We start from the raw sequence: 24,410 nt of genomic DNA, 5'->3' as shown, positions 1-24,410 counted from the left end.
GGATATCATATAATTTTTACTTTCTTATAATTTTTTCTATTCTTTGAATTGTTTGCAATACACGTGTATTCTTTATATAATCAAGAAAACCATAAAGCTGTTTTAATTGTGGAAACAGATAATCAGACAAGTTTCAGAAATGCAAATGTGTTCATTTAACCAGTGCAACTACAGCTAGGTGCTCTTCCACAAAGTTGGTTTTAAGAAAAGATCATGAGGGCGCCTGGGTGGTTCAGTGGGTTAAGCCTCTGCCTTCAGCTCAGGGCATGATCTTGGGGTCCTGGGATCAAGCCCCACATAGGGATCTCTGCTCATCGGGGAGCCTGCTTCCCCTCTCTCTCTCTGCCTGGCTCTCTGCCTACTTGTGATCTCTCTGTCAAATAAATAAATAAAATCTTAAAAAAAGAAAAGAAAAGAAAAGAAAAGATCATGAGTCAGTAGGTGCACATTTTTATCCCTGCTTGATTACTGAGTTCACCTTGGCCTTGAGAGATCATACTTTCTACCCCTGCCATGGGTAATTCTGCCATGGAAATTCTGCCATGGAAAGAGCCTGGGCAGAGAACCAAGAGAACTTGGCTCAAGTGCCAGTTCTTCTAGAAACTTCCAGCAATGTGACCTCAGGCTAGTTACTTCATCTTTGGGGCAACAACACTCTGATCTAATAATTTCTATGGGCTATTCCTGTGACTCTATATCTCAGTGACATGAAGTGGGTTTGGGAGTGTTGGAGCCAAGTACACTGGGCAACGCCAGCATCTGTTCTACATGTATGATGTGACAGTTTCCAGAGTATTCACCAGGGCTCCACTGGTAAATTAGATACACAAGATTCCCACCTGCAAGGAGGTGGCATTTTAGAGTAGGAGACAGCCACCAAACAGATAAATGAATACTAGGTTGAAAGTTCATCCTTCTGTGCTAAATGCTTGGTTGAAAGGACAAGACAGGACCAAAAGTTGTCCATTGGATTTGGCAGCAGAGAAGTAAAATGAGGAACTTAGACAAGAGCAGTTACAGGGGGATTTGAGGACAGAAGCCAGTGAGAGGATGTTGGAAAGAATGAGAGGTGAGGAAGAGGAGATGGTCCCAACAGACAATTCAGAAATTTTGCTAGAAAGGGAGACAGAGAGATCAGGTGGCAGCTGGAGAGGGTGTAAGTTTAAGGGAGTAGATTTTCATTTTTATTTTCTTTAGGGACAAAACTAGAGCACATTATCATGTCAAAGTGTTCATGGGAGAGAGGAGAGAAGGACAATGTGTTTGTAAGAGCCAAGTCTGAGTAAGAGATAGAGGATTGAATCCAGACACAAGTGGAGATAGATAGAAAATATGGCAAGTGGTGTGGAAATGCAGCTCTTCTGCGAAGATGGGATGGAAGAGAGAGATGATACAGGTGCAAGTCGGACTGAAGATTTGGTGGAGGAAAGATGAGGGAGTTCCTGTTAACCACTTCTCCTTTCTCATTGAAGAATGAGGTGACTTTGCCAACTGGAAGTGATACCAGATATTTAAGGAGAGAGGAGAGTCATCTGAAAGAACAGGTAAGTGCACTCAAGGAGAAAAAGAAGTCCTGGGCAATGCTGAGTTGAGATTTATAATAATAAAATCTAGTAAATACTCTAATGGATTATCCCACCAATTTCTCCTAAGAGATACAAATTAGTAAGACCCATATCCTCTGGTACCCTGCAGTGAATAGCCCCTGGGTCCTTTTTGGAAAATGCTTTGAGACTCATGGTCTTAGTCTGTCTGGTGTAAATAAGCCTTATCACTAAGAAAGAGCTTGTTGGCTGTCAGGTCTAATCTAATTGGGTGAAACGTTGGAGAGATCTCAGATGAGTTAAGTGGAGTCTATCATCCCCTCATCTGTTGGTCTGTCCATCCATCCATCTATCTATCCATCCATCCATCCATCCATCCATCCATCCGTTTGTCATCCATCCATCTATCCATCCATCCATCCATCCATCCATCCATCCATCCCATTCAATGGACCTCTTCTCTGTACCATGCACTAAGAGCTAGATTAACATCATTCTCATTATTTGAGATGAGTTATTTGGCAATTCCATGAGCAAATTTGCTCAACAAGTGTTTGTTGAGCACTATTTTAAGCTGAGCCTTTTGCTGAACACTAAGGAGAACACAAGAATGCAAATGGAATTCTCTCTACTCTCCAGTAGCTTATGATCTAGAGAGGGAGACCATTCAGGGTGACATTATAATACTTCAATGGAGGTAACAAGTGCCAAGTGACAGTGCAGAGGAGCTCAGAAAAGGAAAGTCTGGGTATCCAGGGCATTGCCGGCAGGGAGGTAGGGTTTGAGCTAGGCCTGATCAGCTCAACTCTTATCCTTGGAGAGGAAAAAAAAAGACCCCAAACTTGAAGAAATAGCGCAGTATTAGCATGCAGTCATAAACATAAAACATTAACATGTAATTCCCTTATGCTTTTGAAAAATTACTTCATAAACGCAAAGTAAAATATTTTTCCCTTTTTATTACCTGACAATTACATATTAAGAATTTCTTTTTATGTTTAAAAACATATGCAAGCCGGGGAAGGCAGACGCCAAAATGTAATTGCTTTCCTTCTATAAGAATCAGATGTCATTTTCTTCCAACTCAACTCTGAAAAGAGATAGGGAAAAGCAAATTGTTGTATACATTAAATTTGGAAACATCTGATAGCTTTCCTCAATTAAACTATTTAAATGGAAAAAGATTGCTGTACAGCTCTATCATATCTCACTGAATAAAACCTCAGCTGAGGCAAATTGGCAGTGGCAGGTACCAAATGCATTGGCAATAATGAGATTGGACAGCCCAGTGGAGGTCATTGGTAATTGTTATTATATGCAATATTGCACTGTCAGAAAAAGAAAAAAACCAACTGGGGAGCAAGCAGAGCCAATGCTGGGGATCTTATGGGAGTATCTGTGACCACCTCGCCAGGGAGACTTGAGGGGTGGGGGGTGTGTCAGGAAAGTCTGAGCCCCTGGCATGGAAAGCCTACCCTTCAGGGAGGGCTCTTCCTGGCCTGCCATGTGCTCCCAGCATGTGGGGGCAAAACACCAGCTGAGAGCAAGGGCTCAGGGGATGGCACCAGGGCATGGGGTACAGGTCGAGGAGAGGTAGGGAAGACGGGGAGTGGACCTGAGAGCTGGGACAAATAAAGCCAAAGTCTGTGTAATTGTTGTGGCTTGGCTCAGGGCCGGCTCTGGTGGGAAGCACAGAAAGTTCTTTTTTTTTTTTTTTTTCCTGCTCTCTCTCTAAATTTCCAGGGGTGCAGAAGGTAGAAAGAAGCATATTCTCTTGCACTGTGGGATTTCAAGCCTCCAGCTCAAAGTTCCAAACTTGTGGAGAAAGGGGTGAGGGGATGAGGGCTGGGTTGCCCAGGACCTAAGGAAGGCTGTCTGCTGCATTACAGTGTCTACTGAGGCCCAGGCACTGAGTCTAGGTCTGGGCAGTGTCTGGGGGGAAGATGACCAATCCCAGGCAGGTGACACACACAGGCTCCCTGGGCTGGTGCAGGCAGTGATGCATAGAAGGCAAGGTACTTGGATACCATTCAGCCCCTCCCAAGACAGGCTTGAGTTTCACATGCCATGGCAGCAAGTGCCTCTGGGCCCACTGCACCATCTCACGCTCTAGATTTAATCAGGAGGTCACTCTGAAACAGCACATGACCATTTTCATGGACCAAGAGCCTCAAAAGGACCGTGATGACACCCAAGAGCTTCTTCTGTATTGCTCAAGCATTTTCAAGAGTGGCAGCATCATGTTAAGAAAGGAGGGAAAGAGGACTGGGAGCAGCCGGGGCCTCTGACATTTTGGAGTCCAAGGACAGTAGTTAGAGTAAATCCACCAGAATCAGGCCTCCTGTTCTCAAAGACATCTTAGAGAGTATTCCTTGTGCTGAGTTGGCTTCCTGAATTTGTCCAAAGTCAGCAACAAATAAGACCCCAGATAACCATACCGGGGGGACGAAGCTGGAGAGGTCAGGCACCAGCATGGTAAGCCGAGTCAGCCTGGAGGAACACAGCTTTCTGAGCTATGGGATACTTGGATATCACCGGGTTTGGCATCCTACTCCAGGTGGAGACCCCTCTGACACAGGGCTTCCCAGACCCAGCTGCACTAGAAAATTTCCTGGAGACCGTGCAAAATACAGGGACCTCCATGATCCCTGTCTTGCCTATTAAGTCAGAATTTCTGAAGATGAACGTCCAGATAGCTGTATTTTAAGCAAGTTTGCTGAAGAATTCTGGGGCAGCTACTTCACCGACAGGATCTGTATATGGGAAGGACCGCATATTCCTCTCTGTCCTGCCAGAAGAAATCTCAAAGCAGGAGCTCATTCCTTACAGGCAGCCTGTTCTATTGTAGGTCATGCTGAATCGCCCAGAAGGTCTCTATATTGCACTAACACCTGATTCGGAGTCAGTTCTTTCTTAGCTCTTACCGACCCGACGAGGAAGGCAGGGTGTTTTTAGTAACCCTATTGCATGATTCTTCTTCAAATGTCAACTCAGAAAAAAGTTCATTTCTCCCAGGCTGATAAGCTCAGGGTAAGACTCCGGGTGTACTCTGAGGCAGGCACTGCATTTGCGTACATTCATTTGGACGAAAAGATAGCATTCGTTCATTCTCTTTGAGGCCCTCTTCCCTGCACTGAGACCTGGTGCTACACAGGAATCAGACCACAGACTCTACCGTCACGGAACTAGCAGCCCAGGAGAGGAGCCGCGTGCATGTGTGACTTTTGTCTGCCTTCCCAAGTGGATAGAGGACCAGGGAGGAAGAACCAGAGGGAATAGAGTCGATCAGGTATGGCTTCCTGGAAGAGGCGTCATTTGAGTTGGACTTGATGGCTGATGATACCCTAGAAGAAAAGATGTGGTCTTATGGGTGGAGGGAGAAAGGTGAAGTGGGGTGTCTATCGGAAGAACAAGGAATATGGCAGGCAGGACAGGATGGCAAAGAGGGGAGCATCCTTCAATGCTCAGGGTTAGCTTTCCTGCTGAGGAAAGAGACCGCCTCCTCCCTCCTTCACACTGAGTCCTAGGTCCTAGAGCTGGGGAAACATGCCTGGTGCAGCCTTACACTAACAGGTGTCACTGTCTCTGCTTGCAATTTAGTTTAAGGTTGTTCAGGTCTAAAGAAATTGTTTTAGAAATGGGCCTGCCTGGGGCACCTGGGTGGCTTAGTGGGTTAAGGGTCTGCTTCAGCTCAGGTCATGATCTCGGGGTCGTGGGATTGAGCCCCGCATCGGGGGGGGGGTCCCTGCTCAGTGGGGAGTCTGCTTCTCCCTTTGTCTCTGTCCCTCTCCTTTGCTCGTGCTCTCACTCACACGCTCTCTCTCTCAAATGAATAATAAAAAATCTTAAAAAAAAAAAAAAAAGGAATGGGCCTGCCTGGTTCTCCCTAATATTCATCAAATGTGGTGCCACCAGGGCCCTCATCCGTGCCAGGCCCGCCCACGGGAGTGAGTATAAGAGCCTGTGCAGGGCTCCCCTTGCCTTGGGTCATGCAGCCCTGCAGCCAGCGGCCAGGTATTTCCTGGGCATCTATCGGATTGCCAGCAGCGAACAGGCCATGGGTCCTGCCTGAAACAAGTCTGATCGACTGAAAGAGTGAGAGAATTTTCTGGAAATCGGACAGGTAGCTCACCTGTCTCAAGCACGAAGAAACGGGTAGGGAGGAAAGGCAAGCACAGCACAGCCAAGATTAAACCAGTAGAACAGCCTGCTTGGGACAGTCAGCAAAAAGATGACTCCTCACACTTGTTAAAGTGAGAACCGTCCTGAGAGGTGTGGGCCCGCCGTGGGGGGTCTGTGTGTGTGTGTGGCAGGGGGTGGCAGCAGGGGAGAGAAGTCAGGCTCAGTTCTGAATACAAGGACCAGGGATTAATAGGCAAGGAACAGGATCTGCGGGTTGAAAGTTGCCAAGAGGAAACCGCAAGGCTAGGGCAGAGTCTTACTAGACCCGCTGGACAGGAAGGCAGGCAGAGCATAAGATACTGGGGTCCGCGCTGGGGCTGAAGAACCTGGTCAGATATGGAAAGAGATCAGACACCGAGTGGGGCAGAGTTTTCGTTTTACTAAGCCGGTCAAGGGCAGAGCACAAGGTCAGGGAGCAGTCGGGAGGAGAACCCAGAGAAGCCTGACTCACATTTGATGGAAGGAGAATCTTCATCAGGCCCCTGTGGTCAGTACTGCTGTCGCTGCCTGTTGCTGAGACTACCTGTGACTGTCATGGCGATTTTGGATCACTCCCTCTAGAGCCCAAGTCCGGGCTGGAAGAGGCTTCGGATGGACCAGGTCTGGGTCACCTGTCTTGGCCAGAGCAGCCAGAGGAACGTGCAGCCAGAATGGAAGGACTGAGAGTTACCCGCACCCATAGTCAGGTAGTGCCTAGGTGAGCCCATGCTAAGGGCCTGGACAAGTGTTCAAGTGTGAGCGTGAATAATGGAGACTGGAAGGGCAGAGCGGGGTCAGTCGAGGAAGAGCGCTTCTGCCAAACCGAGGTGACGTGGGGTGTCATATGGGGGACGGGCCAGAGCAGGGGTTTCCCACCAAGTCAGGCAGCTAACAAGGACTCATGAGAGGGGTCTTCCTTGAGAAGGGGAAGCCCCACTTCACCCTGGGAGAGAGGGGAGAGTGTGCACAGAGGAGGGACGGCCTCTGGTAGGTTTGGGGGGCAGTGGGTGTGTAGGTGGACTTCGTGGCTGTGACCAGGTCCTGTGCCTGCATGGTGTGACAGAGACAGTGAACGCGAGATTCGGACCATGGGCTAAGGAGTCTAAACACCAGCTTTTGAAAAGCAACCAGCTTTTCATTCCCCACTTAGCCACGGACCTTATCCAGCTCCCTGCCTTATCCAGACACAGCAATAAGGGAAGCAAACATTTCTACAGTGCTCTCTCTATGCCACACCCCACGCAAAGCTCTCGACGTGTACTAATGAATGAATCCTCATTACAGCGCTTTCAAAAAGGTTCTATTATTATGTCCATCTTGCAGATATGGAAACTGAGGCACAATGAAGCCCATTCTGGTATGTGTGCGGTCTGTTAGCCCTTTGCGACTTGTGTACCTGCATTACAGTGCACAAGGGTAGGTGCTCAGAAGATAACAGCACGATGTATACATACGAGACCTCTGTTCATGCCCTCTGTGGCTTCTTCAGCGGAAGTTTTCGAAGGGCGGGCAACACCACCTTTTCATCTTTGCACCCTCAAAACACCACGGACAGAGCTTGGTGTGTATAATAGAAGACATTCAGTACATTTTCATGGAGCGGATGAACTAAAGGTTTCCAGGCAGGGGAGTGATGTGGTGAACAGGATTTTGGAGGGTCTGACCACTGGCAAAGTGGAATGAAGAGGAGAGGCCGGAAATGGAGCCCATGTGTTTCTGAGCTGCGTCCGATGGCCAGGGCGAGTACAGCGATCTGTCTAGAGAACCCACAGCCATCTGGAGCTCACCTCTCCCTTCCGGGTTGTACCTCAAATTCTTGGCCCCAAGTTTTCCTATCTTTTCCTGTTTCCCAGCTTTGGGCAACCACATTTCCTGCCTAAAAGAGTCCTTCAATGGAACTCATGGACCAGCTAGAGACACTCAGCTCTGCATAGACTGTGAGTCTCTGTGAACTTTTTGTTTTCAATCCTAACATTCAGATCATTTAATTAAGGACTGTAAACATAATGAACACCTCTCAGCTATCAAAGGGCATTAGAAACAACTCACAAACACAATTAACCTTGGTCCCAAAGATAAAAAGGAAGCAGGCACAATATGGCATTCTGCTGTTGATAGTAATCAGTTAACAAAGTAAGCAATTAAGGCAAACACAGAAGGAGTTACACAAACTCAGAGCAGCATTGGCTGTCCTTGCCTGGCCTCTGCAGGTGGCCACACGGGGCTCTGGACTAGTGGCTATCCAGGGGCAGGGCCGCCTCCAAATGTCTGGGGTGAGGGATTTGAAAGCAAAGACTTGATATTGTAATATAATTTTATTTGAGGGATACTCTTAAAACTTATTTTTTTTAAAACGTTAACTATGAAAATAAAAGCTTGAGAAAAATCTTTCTGGTTGGTGGGAAATGGCCAAAGATAGATCCTCAAGGTAAGAGAAGATTTCCTTCTCCACGAGGGACCTGATGATACTCTCCAGAGGAAGCATGGGGTTACCATGGAGCCTTTAGAGAAGAAATAATCACTGGAACATTTTTCCTCCCTTCTTTTCTTCCTTGCTTGCTTCCTTCCTTCCTTCCCACTTAAACATTTATACCCCCAATCCATTCCATCAAGGACATGAGATGGATAAATCCTTTTGAATAGTTTCTAGAGGCACTAGGATGCATCAAAACTTGACTAACATGGGACGCCTGGGTGGCTCAGTGGGTTAAATTCTCTGCCTTCAGCTCAGGTCATGATCTCAGGGTCCTGGGATTGAGCCCCACATTGGGCTCTCTGCTCTGCAGGGAGCCTGCTTCCTCCTCTCTTCTCTGCCTGCCTCTCTGCCTACTTGTGATCTCTGTCTGTCAAATAAATAAATAAAAATCTTAAAAAAAAACTTTAAAAAAACTTGATTAACAAATTCTCTTTTGTTATGTGCTACCCATTGGGCTGGCTTCTATGAGCACAGTATTCATAGGACGAAATATCTGTTCTTGGGGTTGTTGGGGGCATTACCCCAGACAGAACAGAAGTAGAAAGAGAGGTCCCACACAACAGACTATAAGACTGTGTGTCCTAAGTGATGTGGAACTTACCAGTCAGAAGACTTTGGTGGCAAGTAACAGAAAATTCAACTCAACATGGGAATTTATAAGCTCCTGTAGCAGGAAGAGCAGACACAGTATGGACCTGCCCCGTGCGCTCCTGTCTGCCCCGCTCCCATCTGCCGAGGAAGCTGTCTGTGGGCTGGCAGCAGGCTGGGGACAGCAGCTCAGGGCGTCACTTCCTGACAAGGTCCAGGGAGGACTTGGGGACATCTCTGCCTGCAGGTGAGGGAACCATCCTCACAAGCATGGCTCACGGCCCAGTGAGGGGATCCTACACTCATGCCCCAACCAGCTTCTAACCGAAGGGAATGTGATTACAAGAACTAGCTTAAACCAGTGAAGGTTTGCCCTGAGTCACATGGAGAAGAAGCCGCCCGCCCAGAGAAGGCAGAGGGTAGGAAAGGAATCCAGGAAGGTAAGCAGATCAACTTCTCCATGTCCCCCGGAGCAGGAGCTCAGGGTTCTCCTGGCAGGCACAACACAGGGCGGTTATCTGATTTGACCTTGGTCATGACAGCATGCTCTGGCCTTATTGTTTTTAATGAGTCTTCCATAGTTGTTAGCTATTACTATTGCTAATGGCTGGGAAGGGACTAGAGCTGCATCCTGATGATTCTAACGGGGGGACACATGGTGGGTTTCACTGTGTGTGTTTCCCACCAAATGGCAGCTGACAGTTGCCTTTGACTAGAAGGGAGGGCACTGCGGCAGAATGTCCACAGCCCCCAACTCTGAAAATTAGCCTAATGTCATCTTCAGCTCAATTGCCAAACGTCATTCACAAACCTTCCTTATACCTACAGAGTTGGGTCCATGCTCTACAAATCTACCTCTTCATAATAATTGGCGATGCCCATTAGTCTGAGGGACTGAAGCTTTCACAGCTACATCCAATACTCACCATGAGGGGAGAAAGTCCTGTTCACCAAGAGTAAGACAGACCTTGGAAAATTTTCACCCAACCTGAGAAAGTCTTCCGTTCTCCTTCCTCCCTACATTTTCAGACCCTCTCCCTTCTGGAGGTACCCCGACAGCCCCTAATCCCTTAGCTTGCAAAGCTGGATCTGTGTAAGGTTTTCAATATTTGAGGTCCTGATATAACCAGTCTACCCAGATGACAGGACACGATAGGAAACCCACATTGTTAGGAAACTGACAACTCGATGCAATGTGGAAACCTTTCCATAGTTCTTTATTTCCTTAATTTTTCATAAGGAAAAGTTTCAAACACACACAAAACATTCCAAGAATAGTACAATGAATACCTCTCTGTCCTGCATCCCGATGCAATGACTGTGAACAAGTTGCTGTATTTACTTTCCCTCCCTCCTTCCCCACTCCCTCCCTCCCTTTCTCTCTCTCAAATCATTCGAAAGCAAGCCCCAGACATGTCAACACATTATCTCTAAATGCCTTAGCCTATACCTCCTAAGAACGAGGACACTCTCCTGCTTAATTATGATACTATCCTTACGCCCAAGAAAATTAACAAGAATTCCCTCTATGATCTACACCAGGCCTTCCCCAAATTTCTTTGTTTGCGGAACTGTAATCAGTTAAAGTTCTGTGAGTGTTGTTTTTCAGACACACGGAAGCGTGCATGTGCGTGCACGAGTGTGCGCGTGCATGCCCACATGCATAAATGAGCTCATGAAGTGTGGTGTGTGCAAACATGACTGCACAAGCGTCCGTGTAGATGGGCGTACGTGTGAGCATGTGTGTTGGGCATTCACATTTGTGGTGGGCACGTCGTGGGTGTGTGTCGACGGAGGGGGAGGCTGGGCATCATCTTTGAGCGAAAGGAATCAAGACGTGCTCGAAAGAACATACTTGATGTTTTTCTTGCTTCAAATGCATTTGAAGAAATAGGAGTTGAGCGCCAGCAACTGCTGAGTGGAGCCAGTCTTGGCTAAGGAGGCTGAAGATACTAATGGTTTTGTTCCCTTGATAGGTTGATTCAGGTGTCCCTCTCTCGCTTCATCTTGGAAGAGCTCTCTCTGAAAGGGAACAGGCACAAAAGTCCTTTCTCTTCTCAGAAGGGTCAGCATTATCTTCTGTTTGCCTCGCCAGGCCTGCAGCTGGCGCACAAAGAAAGGTGTAATTACAATGTGACGTGTGCTGATGGCAGGGCCCTGGAAATTCTCCACCGCTCACTCTGCTCGGAATACATTTCAATTTGGTGCTGTGAATTTTACATTGAAATGAGTTTTTTCTTTAAAACCCTAGAGAAAACAGCCCCTGCACAGGAGCATTAACAAATTGCTTTGCAAATCTAGGCTACAGTGAACATTCAATTTGAGGAGGTCAAATCGAGCTTGGGTCCGAAAGCCCAAAGCCCGGGCCCAGCCAGCCCGAGTTGGCTCTACGGGGGAACGTGGCCATGGATTTGGTCTCACTTTAGCGTGGTCCGATCTCCCGAGCCGATCTCCAGGCTGGCTCCCTCGAGGCCTTTCCAGATGTCCATATGTCTCTGACCCAAGTTGGGAGGTCGGGGGCCGGGGAGCTGCTGAGACGGGGAGCCTGGCTAGGCTGTGTTGTCCCTCGGGGACAAAGGACCCGCAGTGACAGAAACTAGGCAAGGACAGGCTGGCATGGACGGTGAAACCTTCGATTCTACCCCTTCACCTTACAGAGCAGGGTGCAGAAGCCAGCGGGAGGGCTCGAGAGCTTTGGAAAGGTCCCCCTACTGAGTGGTGCCATCATCAGAATAGTAACATTTATTGAGCGTCGGCGATCTGCCCAGCATCATGCCAAAGGTTTTAGATTTGCCTGGCCGCCCACAGTGATTAGATAGTTTTTTAACAAACCAGTTTCCCATGTCTATAGATTGGGAAATGGAAGCACGGAGAGGTGAAGCAACCTCAAGTCATGCAGCTGGAACTTGCACTTGGACGTGTCCATCTGCGTTTCTTCCTTGGTGACCAGCAGTCTATGCTCTTGGACCTCGCCGTCTGCCCACCAGGCCCTGCCTGCCTTCGAGTTGTCCTGGCGCCAGCATCCCCCACCCAAACCTTGCTTTTCCTCTCCCACAGTGCCAGCTTCCTCCTAACCTGAAGGCTGCAGACGCTCCTGCCTTTGCGTCTGGGCTCCAGGCAGAGGGAAGCCTCCAGAGCCATCCTCTAGTAGGGCTGACTCTTAACCTTGGTTAAGATGAGTTCTGGTCCTTGGCCTGACGTCTTCTAGACCTGTCCTCTTTTCTGAGCTGAGATCAAAGGAGATTCATGTTATCCTGCTTGTCTTGTGTTTACTTTGTTTCTCATGATTCAGCTGCTCTGTGCTCTCACCCTCCATGCCACCACTCATCCCTGCTCATGCTCCAAGGGAAGGCTGGGGGCACCCAGGAGCTGAGTCTGTGGGCTCCGTGATTATCTTGTACTTTACCCGATGCTCACGTATAAAAGGTAAGCCTAAGTCCCGGCAGGTCCCAAGGGCTGAATGCAACGGGCCCAGGGCTCCAGCCAGCCTTGCGTCTACCTTAGAGTCAGTTCTCCAGTGGCCAAATGTGACCATGTGAGTGGTCCCTCAGGATGTCCTAGCCGGAGGGACCTAGCACTGGGGCGAAGGAGGGCATCATCAGGCCTTTTCTGCCGCCCTGAACACAGCTTCCCTCGAGCCTTGGAGATCAATCGGCCCCAAATAAGCCTTTGGAGCTGCCATAAACCCAGTCCCCAGGGCCCTTGCCACGAAGCCCGGGGCAGCTTGGGGACCTGGATTAAAACGATACGTTTTCAATTTGGCCTTAAACGAATTCACCAAATCGGCATCTTTGATGTCAAGTGGAAGTGAATTCCACAAATCTCAATTTATTTTATGGGGAAGAGTTATTGATTTTTTTTTTTTTATCGTCTGCTTCTTCTTCTCCCCTCCCAGCTGCCAACCCTCTTCCACCTGGATTGAATTGTTTGATTTAAGAGCGGCAGTTCAGAAAGAGGAAGAGATGCCTCTCCCCTCCATTCCACACCTCCCCCACCCTGCCATGCCCAGGCACAGCCCTTCAGCAGCCGGGCCCCACGGCAGGTGCCACCGGACAGGGGCAGGCCTCGGGCGGGACTCCCCCAAGGGGGCTGGGGCGGCCATGCGTGTCCTGGCTGGCCCCACACCACTTCTTGGCATGCGCCTACATTTGGCTCCTTTGGTGCCTGTTTAAAGGCTGTTCTATGTCACGTGTTCCCATGTCCTTTTCCCACGTGATGTCATTTAGCTTCTGGAGGCCCTGCGATGGCTGCCCCTCATCCCTGCAGCAGGCCCGCCACCCAGAGCCTCGAATGAAGGGCACTGTTAATCCAAACCCAGCCTGTCTACCCAGCCGCTTCTCCAGCTGGTCTTCCCTTTCCTTCTGGAACATCTTTTACTTACGATGGTATTTGTACTTCTGGTGCCTGGAGACAGTGAGGGGTGCAGTCCTAATTTATCACGCCAACGAGGCTTGTGCCCTGACTCACACCAGCCTGCTCTTGGCCCGGCCTCCACTTATGCCTTCCACCCGGGGCTGGGGTGTGAGGCCGTCCCAGCCACCCCCACCTGTGAGGACTCCAATGACCCCTGTTAGAGTGACTGCAGACGTAGCACATCTGGAAGGGAACTACTGATTCCCCCCACCCTGCTCCTCCCAGGGGCTTGCTGTCTCGAGCAATGGCTCCACCACTCATTCATGTCTCCGGGGAGAAGCCCAGTAGCTCTCCTGAGTTGACGTCTTACCTCATACCCAGGCCTGGTGCACAGAAAAATGGCACCCAAAGATGCCCAGGCTATCTCCCCAGAATCTGCGAGTATGTTACCTTGCAGGGCAAGAGGGTTTTTACTAATATGATTAAGCTTGAGGACCTTGGGATGGGGAGATTATCCTGCCTGATCTGGGTGGACTCAATGCAGTTGCATGAGTCCTTAAAAGGGAGGACCTTTCCAGGCTGTGGTCAGAGCGAGAGGTGACCATGTGGACAGGACCTGAGGTGTCAGTGCTGTAATGCAGGCAGCTGTGTGCAAGGTCTGTACAGCGGCCCCTGGAAGCCCGAAAAGGCAAGGAAACGGGTTCTCTCCAGACCTCTGGAAAGGAACGCAGCCCTGCCAACCTCTTGATTTTAAGCGCAGGAGAACTATCAGATTTCTAACCTACAGAACTCTGAGACAATACCTTTTTTTTTTTAAGATTTTGTCTCTTTATTTACAGATAGAGGGAGGCAGAGCAGGGGGAGGGGCAAAGGGAGCGGAGGAGAGAATCTCAAGGTGACTCTGAGCTGAGCACAGGGCTGACTTGGCTTGATGCTCGATTTCCTACCCTGAGATCGTGACCTGAGCCGAAATCGAGAGTCAGACACTTAACCGGCTGAGCCACCTGGGCCACCCTCCGATGATAAATAGACGTTGTTTATAACCAGCAACTTTGTGGTCACCAGTTACGACAGCAATAGAAACTGACACAGGCCCCCATGAACACCTCCTGAGAGCCGCCTCTCTCCGCCTCCTCACTGGCCTCCACCCTTGGCACCAGTTTGCCTCACACACACCCCTCCCCCGCCCCGCCCACCCCCTGCAGCCCATCGTCTACCAGGAGCCAGAGTGGCCTTCTCATTGCTTCCCTGTTTATTCTGAAATACTGTCAAGCATTTAGAGACATTGCAGGAAGAAGACAAGGAGTCTCATGCCCTCCTCACTCCCGTTCACCAGTTGTTAGCATTTTGCCTTGTTTGCTTGGCCACTCCTGTCTCAGATCATGCCCTCTCTCAGATGGTACCCTGTCTCCGATTTTGACCCCTGGATTTCCACTGCACGTGGGATAAAGGCCACATAGTCCCACTCAAGCTCAGCCCAGGTTGGGGCCCAGCCTCCTCTTCCACAGTCCTCTGCTCCTACCTCTCCCCTAGGTCGCTGTGCTTATGGTCCTTCCCTAGCCCTCTCAGGCTCCTACTGCATTTCACCTTCGTACCACACCCTCCCCTCCTTCTTGTCGCTCAGGCCATCACCTCCCCGAGATCTGCATACTAATGTAGCCCTCACCCCAGCTGGCCACTCTCCCTCACGTTACCCTGTTCTTTTTCCCTTACAGCATTTATCGGGGCTCGAGACCATCCTCCTTATTCCCTGCCTATTTCCTCCTTTGTTCATTCACCTGTAGGTCTTTGAGTAGGACTCTGTATAGCCACCTCTTATCCTTAGATTCTAGAACAGTTCCTGGCCCACAGTAGGTCCTCCACAAATATCTACTGACTGGCTAACTTCCTGTGACACATCCCTAAGCCTTTCTAAGAAGTTCACCGCTTTACAGGTGTGTGTCTTCTCTTAAGGGCAGGGGAACAGTTTCCTGCCCTTTTCAATCTTTGCCTCTTGAGGCTGGGCACGAGGCAGGTCCTCAGGACTGCTGGGGAATTTTCTTTGGAAGTGTGAACTTCTCCATGTGGAAGGCCCGGATGCCTCCCCGCTGCACCATCTCTGACACCTAGCTTCGAGCAGTCCCCGTGATGAAGGCCCATGGGCGTCATACCTCTGCTCTCCCATCCTGTCCTTTTCTTTGCAATTTTTCTAGGTGCTGTTAACTTTCTACTACTGCCTGTTCTCCTCACCCCTGTTGTGGGATGATAAGCATAGTCCTTGATGGACGGTGGAACTGATGCGAAGACCAGTTCTGTGGCTTGCCCAAGGTCGCACAGGGGATTAATGGCTGGACGGATCCCCAGATCCCTAGACTTTGTCTTTTCCTGCAGACCACAGAGCAGCTGGCCCTCTCCGCTCCCCTCAGGGACTGAGGAGCCCAAACCTGATATTTCAGGCACAAAGCTTTTAGCGGAGGTGGGAGGGCAGGAAGCGCTGTGGTTAGGTGATCTCTGGGTGTATGTGTGTCTAAGGGCTTTTCATCACCTCTCCTCCCATTCACAGGGTCATTCATTCATCAGCCAGACCTTCATTCAAGACTCATGGAGTGCCTCCCCTGGGTCAGGCTTCGTGCTTGGCGTTGAGGACGCTGGGAAAGGAAGCAGGGGCCTGCTTCCCTGAGCCTGTTCTCACCTGCAGAGGCCCCCACCGCCATCCCTGAGGAAGTGAGGCTGGATTGGAGACCGCAGGCTCGGCAGGTAAGGGGTCAGCTCCCTTGAGATAACTTGGTAAACTCGGCACAAAGTTATGCGCAGCCAGAAATAATCAACAGATCCTTGCAAAACGCTCCAGCTGGAATTGACCTCCCACCATGCTCCCTGCTCCCTCTGCCCTTTCAACGAGGGGCCTCTTTGATCCAAGCTAAGCTCATCACAAAACCACAGAGACTAGTCCAAGCAGAGGGCTGGTGACCCCCTCTGGACAGTCAGGGGCTTTTCTTTGCATTTAAAAACCGCATGTGAGACAAACTCTATATTGGTGGATGAGAGGGGGTGAACCCATATTCACGTCTCTGCCATCGTGTATAGCCCAGGAGTGAGGTCAACAGGCATAGCCAAGAAAGGGAGGCAGAGAGTCCCGATGGTGACTAAGTCCCTGGATTTCTGCCGTCATCGACCCAGGAGTCTTAACTTGCGTTCTTGCACGGCTCCGTTGAGCCATCAGGAATGACTGGCCAGCTGGCTTTGTCTGCCCAGCCAAGAAGACCACGAGGAACCCTCCTAGGTCCTCAAGCAGGGTCGGCCCTTCTTTCTGCATGGGGGAAGGGCTAGGGCGGGGCCCCTGGGCCTGAAGTGAGGGGCTGCTTTTGGAGAAGCTGTCTTCGGGGCTGCTTAACCCAAAACAAGGCTCTGAGCAGGGTGAGTGTCCCGTGGTGTGGCTGCTTCTCAGTGGGGCATAAGTATGGAACGGTTTACTACTTCTACCCACCGCTTACCACCCACTATGCGCCATCTCCCACCTCTACCCTGCAGGGATACTTAAACTCTCTGAACTTCTGATCACTTGCCATGATGAAAACTCTATCACTTCAAGCTCGGTTTGCATTTCATGTCTGCCCTCCCCAGGGCAGTTTGACAGGATACCAGACTCCTGGAGTGTTATCAGGAGCACTGACCAGTTGAGGGGCGGGGAGGAAGGCTGCTTAGGCTCTAGACAACCCAGGCCCCTTCCCTTTTCAGGAACCAGCTTCTGAGGGGAGGGGGTGGGGGGAGCAGTCACAGGGCAGAGACAAGTGTCTTTTTACCCAACAGGTACTGGGGTGTCTGCTTCTCTGGGTTCCCCTGACAGGCTGCCAACATCAGGGTAACAAGGCACACGAACACTACTGTCCCACAGGCCCTCCTGTGAGCTCTCTGCCGGTCAGTTCCCTGACCGGGGGATTTGGCCCAGCTCTGGCTTTCATGCTTTCTAGATCCTCCTGCTCTTTACTCCAGGGAGCAGGGCGTCCTCCTGACAGCCTTCCCACAGCAAGAGAGTCCCCATATGCTCACAGGAAATGAAATGATTCTCTGTCTCCCCCCTTCCCCACCTGTACTCTATCCTGCTGAATCAGAGTTCCCACCAAAGCGGCGCCCAGATGTTTTCCTGGCCTGGTCTCTGGGACCCCGGGGTCCTTCCGCTTACATGTCTGTTTGAATATTCAAGAAGGAGAGGGTGCTCTGACCCAGCAGGTTGCCTCCACATCAAGGGCTTCGTTGCACATGGGCAGAGACAGACAGAGCTCAAAGCAGATTCAGAGATGGACTGTCGAGCTGGACCAGCTAGGTTTGCCCCTTGTTCGCTGTGCAATTTGGGCAGTTTACCTCTCCTCTCTGGGCCTTGCCCTCTTCCAGCAGCACGTACAGTAAGGACAGTAATTGCACTGCCCTCGTGTGGTTTTATGAGGGTTGAATCGGGGGGTATATGAAGCCCTGAGGATAGGGTCTGGCACAAAGCAAGTGCTGGGTCAAAAGAGGACAGTGATGCGCCGTGAAGGTCAGTATGGCCGGGGCTGATCTTCAGCAGCGGGAAGCAGGGCGAGACTGTATGCGGTGCGGGAGGGGACAGAGCCCCTGGATGCTTGTGGAGGACGTGCCACCTCCTTCCAAGGGAAGTAATAGTGTCACCAGCTTCCTTCCCTGCCAGAGGGCCTGCCTGCCTCAGTGGTCCAATCAGGAAAAGTGCCAAGGGGGTAGGAGCAACAGAGTGGCATGAGGATGGCGGGGGCAGCAGCCAGGAGTAGGGATGGCGGCTGGGGGGCGGGTCACTGTCCTGGCTCCGCTCCCAGATTTGGAAGTGTGGAGGGGCCTCCCACCAGGGCGCAACAGGATGGCTAGGGCAGACAGGCTGCCAGGGTCCTGGAGAGAGGCTCGATGGCCTCCCACCCTGGCAGAGCTCTGTGTCCCGAAACGTGGGCCTCTGGGGAGCCCTGTGGTCCTGGCGGGCCGAACAGCCCTTCCCGGGGAGAGGCGTGCCACAGGACTGTTCTCAACATTAGAGGCGCTTTCCAGATGATCCCCAGATTCTCGGAAACAGACCCCTCGCCCCGCCTGAAGTTCAAGGGGGAAGATGAAGCAGACCTGGGCCTGGAAGCTAAATCTTCAAAACAAAGTGTCCCCCCAGCTTCCTTGACCCCCAGGAGGAGAAGAGTGTTGGATCACAGGGAAACAGGGACCCCGCCCTGCAGGCCGTGCGATGCCCACCACCCCGCCAAGCTGTGGCTCTTGGATGGCCCTGTGTGCTTTCTGAGGGGGGCCCCAGGCTCCCCGGCGGCAGCTCTGCAGAAAGCAGCCTGCGAGGCTTCCCACAGCACCTGCCAAGAATACACCCGACATAATAATTTCTTTGACCTCCACCACATGAGTTTCTGAAAAGAACAAAACAGCATCATTCCCTGGCATTTACAGTTTAAACCTTTCCTATTCAAGTTTCTAACAAAAAAAGCCACCAACCCATTCTGGCCGTGATTAAAATTCATAGGCTTGCTGCAGAGAACAGATGCAGAAGCAATTTTAGGCCAGTCATATCCCAGGTCTGCAAAATTAATTTGACAGGTTTGCATTAAAGCACTGATCAATATCCACTTTAGAGCGGCAGAGGCTAACGGAGAAAAAATAAGTGACCGGAGTGTTACCAGACGAGAAAAAATGAATCTTTGAGACTTTTTTCCCTCTAAGCTTGCACCTACATCAGAAGTCCTGACCTCAATCCATTGATCGGCTGCAGTTAACATGACAAAAGGCCCAGCAGATAGACCGTCGTGGCCTACCAGGGAACAATCACCCGGATACACTAAACGTTTGACGGAGTGGCTAGACTGTGGAATCAGTCTTGGCTTTCCAGCGCGGCCCGCAGCCTGGCCTTCCTGAGCCCCGGCCCTCCCTCGCCCGACCGCCATTTGCAGAGACCAACTTTTCCCAAACTTCCTGCCATGCCTGGCCTGGGGATGTGTGTCCCTGCTGCCCCCCACCTCCCCTTCACCACTCCCACACCCCGGGGAAGCTGAGGCTGGCTGGAGGCCATCAAGGACCAAACCCTTCTTGAGACAGCACTCAGCCTGAGAGGCATGGAGCCTAAGTCAGCTGGGCCCTCCAGAGGGTTTGATTCAAGACAGGAGCAAGTCTGAGAAATAGAAAGGCCCTGATGGGTGGTCATTGCCTGCGCTTGGAGGAAGAGGGGCTTGACAGATTTTGCTTTGATTTGATCATCTGGAGGTGTGTTAAGGAATGAGCTGTGTCCTCCGTTCCTAGGTCTGGTTGCCTGCCTCTCTCGCACCCCGTGGCCAAATCACGTTGCACCAATCATTGAACGAATCTAAAATGAGCATCCACTAAGGAAAGAGCCTCTCCCCGAGGCCCTGATCAGCCCTCGCCCTCTCCAGAGGCTGTCCTAGGGAACGCTCAGCGCCCTCCTCGGCTGACGCCCAACTCACTCACAGCCCCTGGCCAAGTAGAGCAGCGCCATTTCACAGAAAGACGACGTGAGCCACAAAGACAATGGAAGACACAATTTAAAATTTTCTGGTAGCCACATTTAAAGACGTGAAAAGGAAGTGAACTGAATTCTAATAGCACATTTAACTGAACATATCTAAAATACTATCGTGTCACCATGGAATGAATGTGGAAAATTATTAATGAGACAGTTTGCATACTTTCTCTTTTGGTTCAAGATCTTACAGTCCATTTCAGTCGGACTGACCACCTTCAGATGCCCCATGGCCACAGCACCTGGGGGCTGCTGCGTCTGGGAGACAGAGAGAGAGACTCCCAGATCCCAGCTGGGGCTCTTTCCTGAACATCCACAGCCAGATATCCTATCTTCCCCTTCTTCACTCCCATCCTCGCCGCTTCTAACCCTAGGCATGAATGTCATCTGGCCCTCATTCATACCCCAGTTCTTGAACACCCTGCTGATAAAACAGTGGTCATGGCCAGACTGAGATATCAATGCCCATCAGAGGTCATGGCCACCTTGTTCCAACACACACATGCCAGCGGCTCCCCAGGGACATGGTGTGTCCTGCTCCTCTGTTTAACCAAGCCACCGGGACCGTGTCTGGTCCATAGAGGATCAGTCACTATATAGGTACATATGTGCGTATGTATGTATGATGTATGTATTAAAGATTTATTTATTTATTTTAGACAGAGAGAGTGTGCGTGAGTCAGGGGAGGGGCAGAGGGAGAGGAAGAGAGAGGATCCCAAGCAGACTCCCCGCTGAAAGGGGACCTCCCCCAACTCAGGACTCGATCTCAGGACCCCGGGATCATGACCTGAGCTAAAATCAAGAGCCGGCCACTCAAAGGGCTAAGCCGCCCAGACGGACCTGGTCTGGCATGATATTTAAGAAACGTTTATAAACCACTTATTACGTACCAGGTACCATCCTGAGCATTGGGCAAATATTAATTCAATTACACTTCCCATCAATCATTTACAGTGCTGGCTGTTATGCACTTCCTCTTATAGACCGGGAAACAGAGGAGGGTAGGTGATTTGTCCAAGGTCTTGTAGGTAGTAGGCCGCAGAGCAGGATTCAACCCCGCAGTCAGGCTCAGCCTCCCCACTTCTCGTCACTACTCCACTCTGCCTCTTGTTAAGGTTCCTTGATCCTCAGGACACATGTAGGCTCAGGATGGCCCTTCTTGGGCAACCCCAGCAGAGTCACCTTGGGTTCCTTTCTGATCCCCGGGATGGCACCCAGCCTTTGACATCTCATGGTAGCCACTTGTGCGGTGGTCCTAGTCAGGAGGCCAGCGTCCTGCCTGCTGCGGCCTTGCCCTTGGAATGAACCCTGCGCAGACAGTTGGCCCAGGGTAGCCTACTGGAGGCATGAAACTGAAAGGCCAGGATTAGGGCTCTCCTGCAGCTGTTCTGCTCAGAAGGGCTGTGTGTGCAGCAGCAACTCAAGGCTCTTGGTCTTTACCTGGGTCCCAATCATGTCTCTGCCACTGCCTGGCTTTCTGACCTTGTACTGGTCACTTACCCTCTTCATGCAGAGTTTTACCAACTATAAACCTCAAAAGAGCACCTGTTCCACGGTCCACTAAGGGGATTAGGATCAAATGATGTCACGTCTTTGCAAGAGCTTTAAAAATAATAAAGGACTATGCAAATGTGAAGTCTTACTGGTGTTTGTACAATTATTGATGGTAGAAACACGAAAGCTGTAGGTCGTGATCCCAGGGTCACGGTGCCTTTGTCTGGGCAAATAGCCCTTTCTGATCCTCCTCCCCTACCCAAGGGAGCAGAGCTCCTGTCTTGAGAGCTTTTGATTTCAGGTAACTTTTCAGAAATCCTAGATGGTGGAATTGCTTCATCTGGTTGGTCTGATAAATAAGGAGTAGGTCACCAGTTGTCTGGGTGGATACAGTATAAATACGCATTAAGACACAGTGAGTGGTCCTTGTTTACGGACCTTCCCAAGGTTGCCTAACATTAGGTAACTGGAACTCCACTCCCATTTTGGATTTAATATGGACATCAGGAAGTACGGATACTGTTTCACTTTTTCCATGAATCTTCTGGAGGATTGTTCCTGAAGATCTGTCTGGCTGCATGGGAACCAAATATTGTGACAGAAGCTCTGGGACCCAGGCTCATGACTTCCCTTTCCTTAGCTCCATCTCCGCATGTGTAAAATAAAGGCACCAGGACCCGGCGGTCTCTCACGTGTCTCTATGAGAGCCCAGAGGAGGGGCTCCGGGTGTCATCAGATCCAAAGAACTTGAAGAACGAAGATGCCAGTCTCGAGGGTGTCAGGTCATCAGCTTCCCAGGGGTGAATGTCAGTTACCTCATGAGGGGTTTACTGTGCAGCTCTCTTACTGGACCTGATCAAGCAGGCACTTTTGGCCCCACGTAGTCGATGAGAGGGAAGCAGTCAGACCAAGGACATCCAGTCACAGGTGTTGGGACAGGCATTGAAACCAAGTGTGTCTGGCTGCAAAGCCCAGACCTTTTCCTTCAAAGCCTCGGTCCCCGACCACCAAGTTCAGCACACACACAGACACCTTCACAGACTACACAGACTACACGAGTTCAGCCCCATGTTTCCTCTTCTACTGTAATGCTTCTCACCCTCCTCAGGACAGAATGTCTCATGTTCGGTTGCACTTCGCTGAATATGTGTCTCATACAGGCAGAGGCTGATGTGCCCCCAAGCCAGGTCACCATCACCACGCCATCCCCCCCACACACAGACAGCGGTATGTCGCTGGCAGGGGGGTATTTGCAAATTCCTGGTCGGTTTCAGTTGGATTTTTCATTCGTAAAGCTGAGGTCTCATGAACCATCGTGGCTCTCTCTGTCCACTGTGATCAATGACTTCTGTTCATGTGATTTATTAGCACACGCTGCAGAGCAGTGGGGGATCCCGGGCCATGGAGAAAGCCCAACTCATGAGCCTCCAGGGAATGAATTCGGTCTTCATTTGGTGCTCCGACTGTTCACAGACGTCACCTGTGGGCCGGGGCCCAGAGAATGTCAGCCCAGGGTCTGTTTCTGCTTTTCCCTGGTACTGCCTCTCCATTGCCAGAACCCCTGAGCACAGTGGGTGCCTGTCCAGACCCCTGATTGGGGCTCCCTGGGAGAGCACCAAATGGGTGCCCTGGTTTTTCAAGGGTTGCACGTGGCTGCTGGTGGGGATGTACGTTGTGTGATCATTGTTGAAAATACTGATGGAGCCACCAACTTAATTATCATGTTGTATTCTTCTAAGTGTAGTCACACGTCCCTCAGCCATTCATCAGAGATCTGAATCCCAAGGGGGTTAAAGAGAATCAGAATGTGGGGGGTTCAGTAACGGGGTCAGACCGGGGAGGTGTTTACCTATTAACCTTCCATTCTGGCGACCAAACAGTCATACCCAGCACACAAGGTGGGCCCTGGAATTGTCACTATCAATATTGTCACTGAAGCAAGGTGCCTGGGGTTCATCCAGGCTATTCCAATGACAATATGATTGCTCATACCGTCAAAGCAGCCAAATAAGATGTGGAGAGCAAAGACCTGTTATAACAAGGACGTGGGGAGGAGAGGAGAGACGGGCTAGAGTCCGAGCACATGTGCAGGAAAGCATCTGGACGACGCGGAGTGAGGGAAGTGCCCTGGGAAAGAGCTTCTTGCATTGAAGCCATGCATTCATTCAGGCACACACCATTCACTCATTTGGCAAGTATTTATTTGGCTCTCTTAGGGATTGGATAGGGATACGGGATCAATCCTATAGCTTCATCTGCAAGTCTAATTGGGTCAGAGCACAGCGTGTTGTAACACCAGGGTCAAAGCAGGATCCACAGCACCCAGGGAGGCTTCAGAGGACAGAAACGCTGCTTCGACAAGAACAAACCACGGAGGACTTCATGGAGGAGGAATCTTGTGAAGACGTGTTTGTGTGAAAGAGCAGCCAAGAGTGCTCTGCAAATAGCATTATACTGTACCTTCTCTTTCTCTGCCTACAAAAATACCCGTACCATCTTCTCCAATTAGAGCCGAGCCTGCCTTTTTTGTCTGAAGTATGGGCCTTAATTCCATTGGAACATACACACACACACACACACACACACACACAGTGAGGGGACTCCTCTGGGTGGACAAGGGTTCTGCATGTGAGGATGGGTCCCCCCAGAGTGTGTGGTGTCCAGACTTGGGTGTGGTGGCTTGTGGTCCAAGGGCTCTAAAGCCATGGCCCCTCCGTTCCCCAGCCACGGCCAGGTTCCAACAGTGGCCAGCCATGTCCTGGAGCCACACTGTTGGCCATCAGAGAGGACGGGACAGCGGGTAACCAATCAACCGTTCTCCCTTCTTCAGATGAGCCAACAAAGGCACAGAGAGGCTAGCAAGTTTGCCTGAAATGCTGTGATTTGAACTGGTCTTGATTATTTTCAACTCCCAAGTCCTTCAAAAGATTGGCAGAGGCAGAACTTAGATTTCTAAACTCCCCTCCCTGAAACGCCTAGTCTTCCTCCCATTTCAGCTGCCGGGGGTCCTCCGCACGGTCTGTGCCAGCCCGCATCCACACCTGCTGTCTGGAAAAGCCCCAGGCGGGGCTGGAGGCTGGCAGCACAGTGGGGAGGGGCAGGGGAGGGAGGACGTGGCACTTTCTCTGCCATGCAGTGTGGCCATGGCCACCACATCCATTCCACAAGTTGGGGACTACTTGTGGCTCTTGTCATGGGTTGTGTCTACGTGACACGTGCGTGGTTGTGGACAACCTCTATCTCCTAGACTGAAAGCTCACCGATGGTTGCCACTGTTTCCCTGGCACG

The sequence above is a fragment of the Lontra canadensis genome, unplaced genomic scaffold (assembly GCF_010015895.1).
Source record: "Lontra canadensis isolate GAN:19392208 unplaced genomic scaffold, GSC_riverotter_1.0 scaffold17, whole genome shotgun sequence".
Lineage (NCBI taxonomy): Eukaryota > Metazoa > Chordata > Mammalia > Carnivora > Mustelidae > Lontra > Lontra canadensis.
This window is presented reverse-complemented; position numbering follows the sequence as displayed.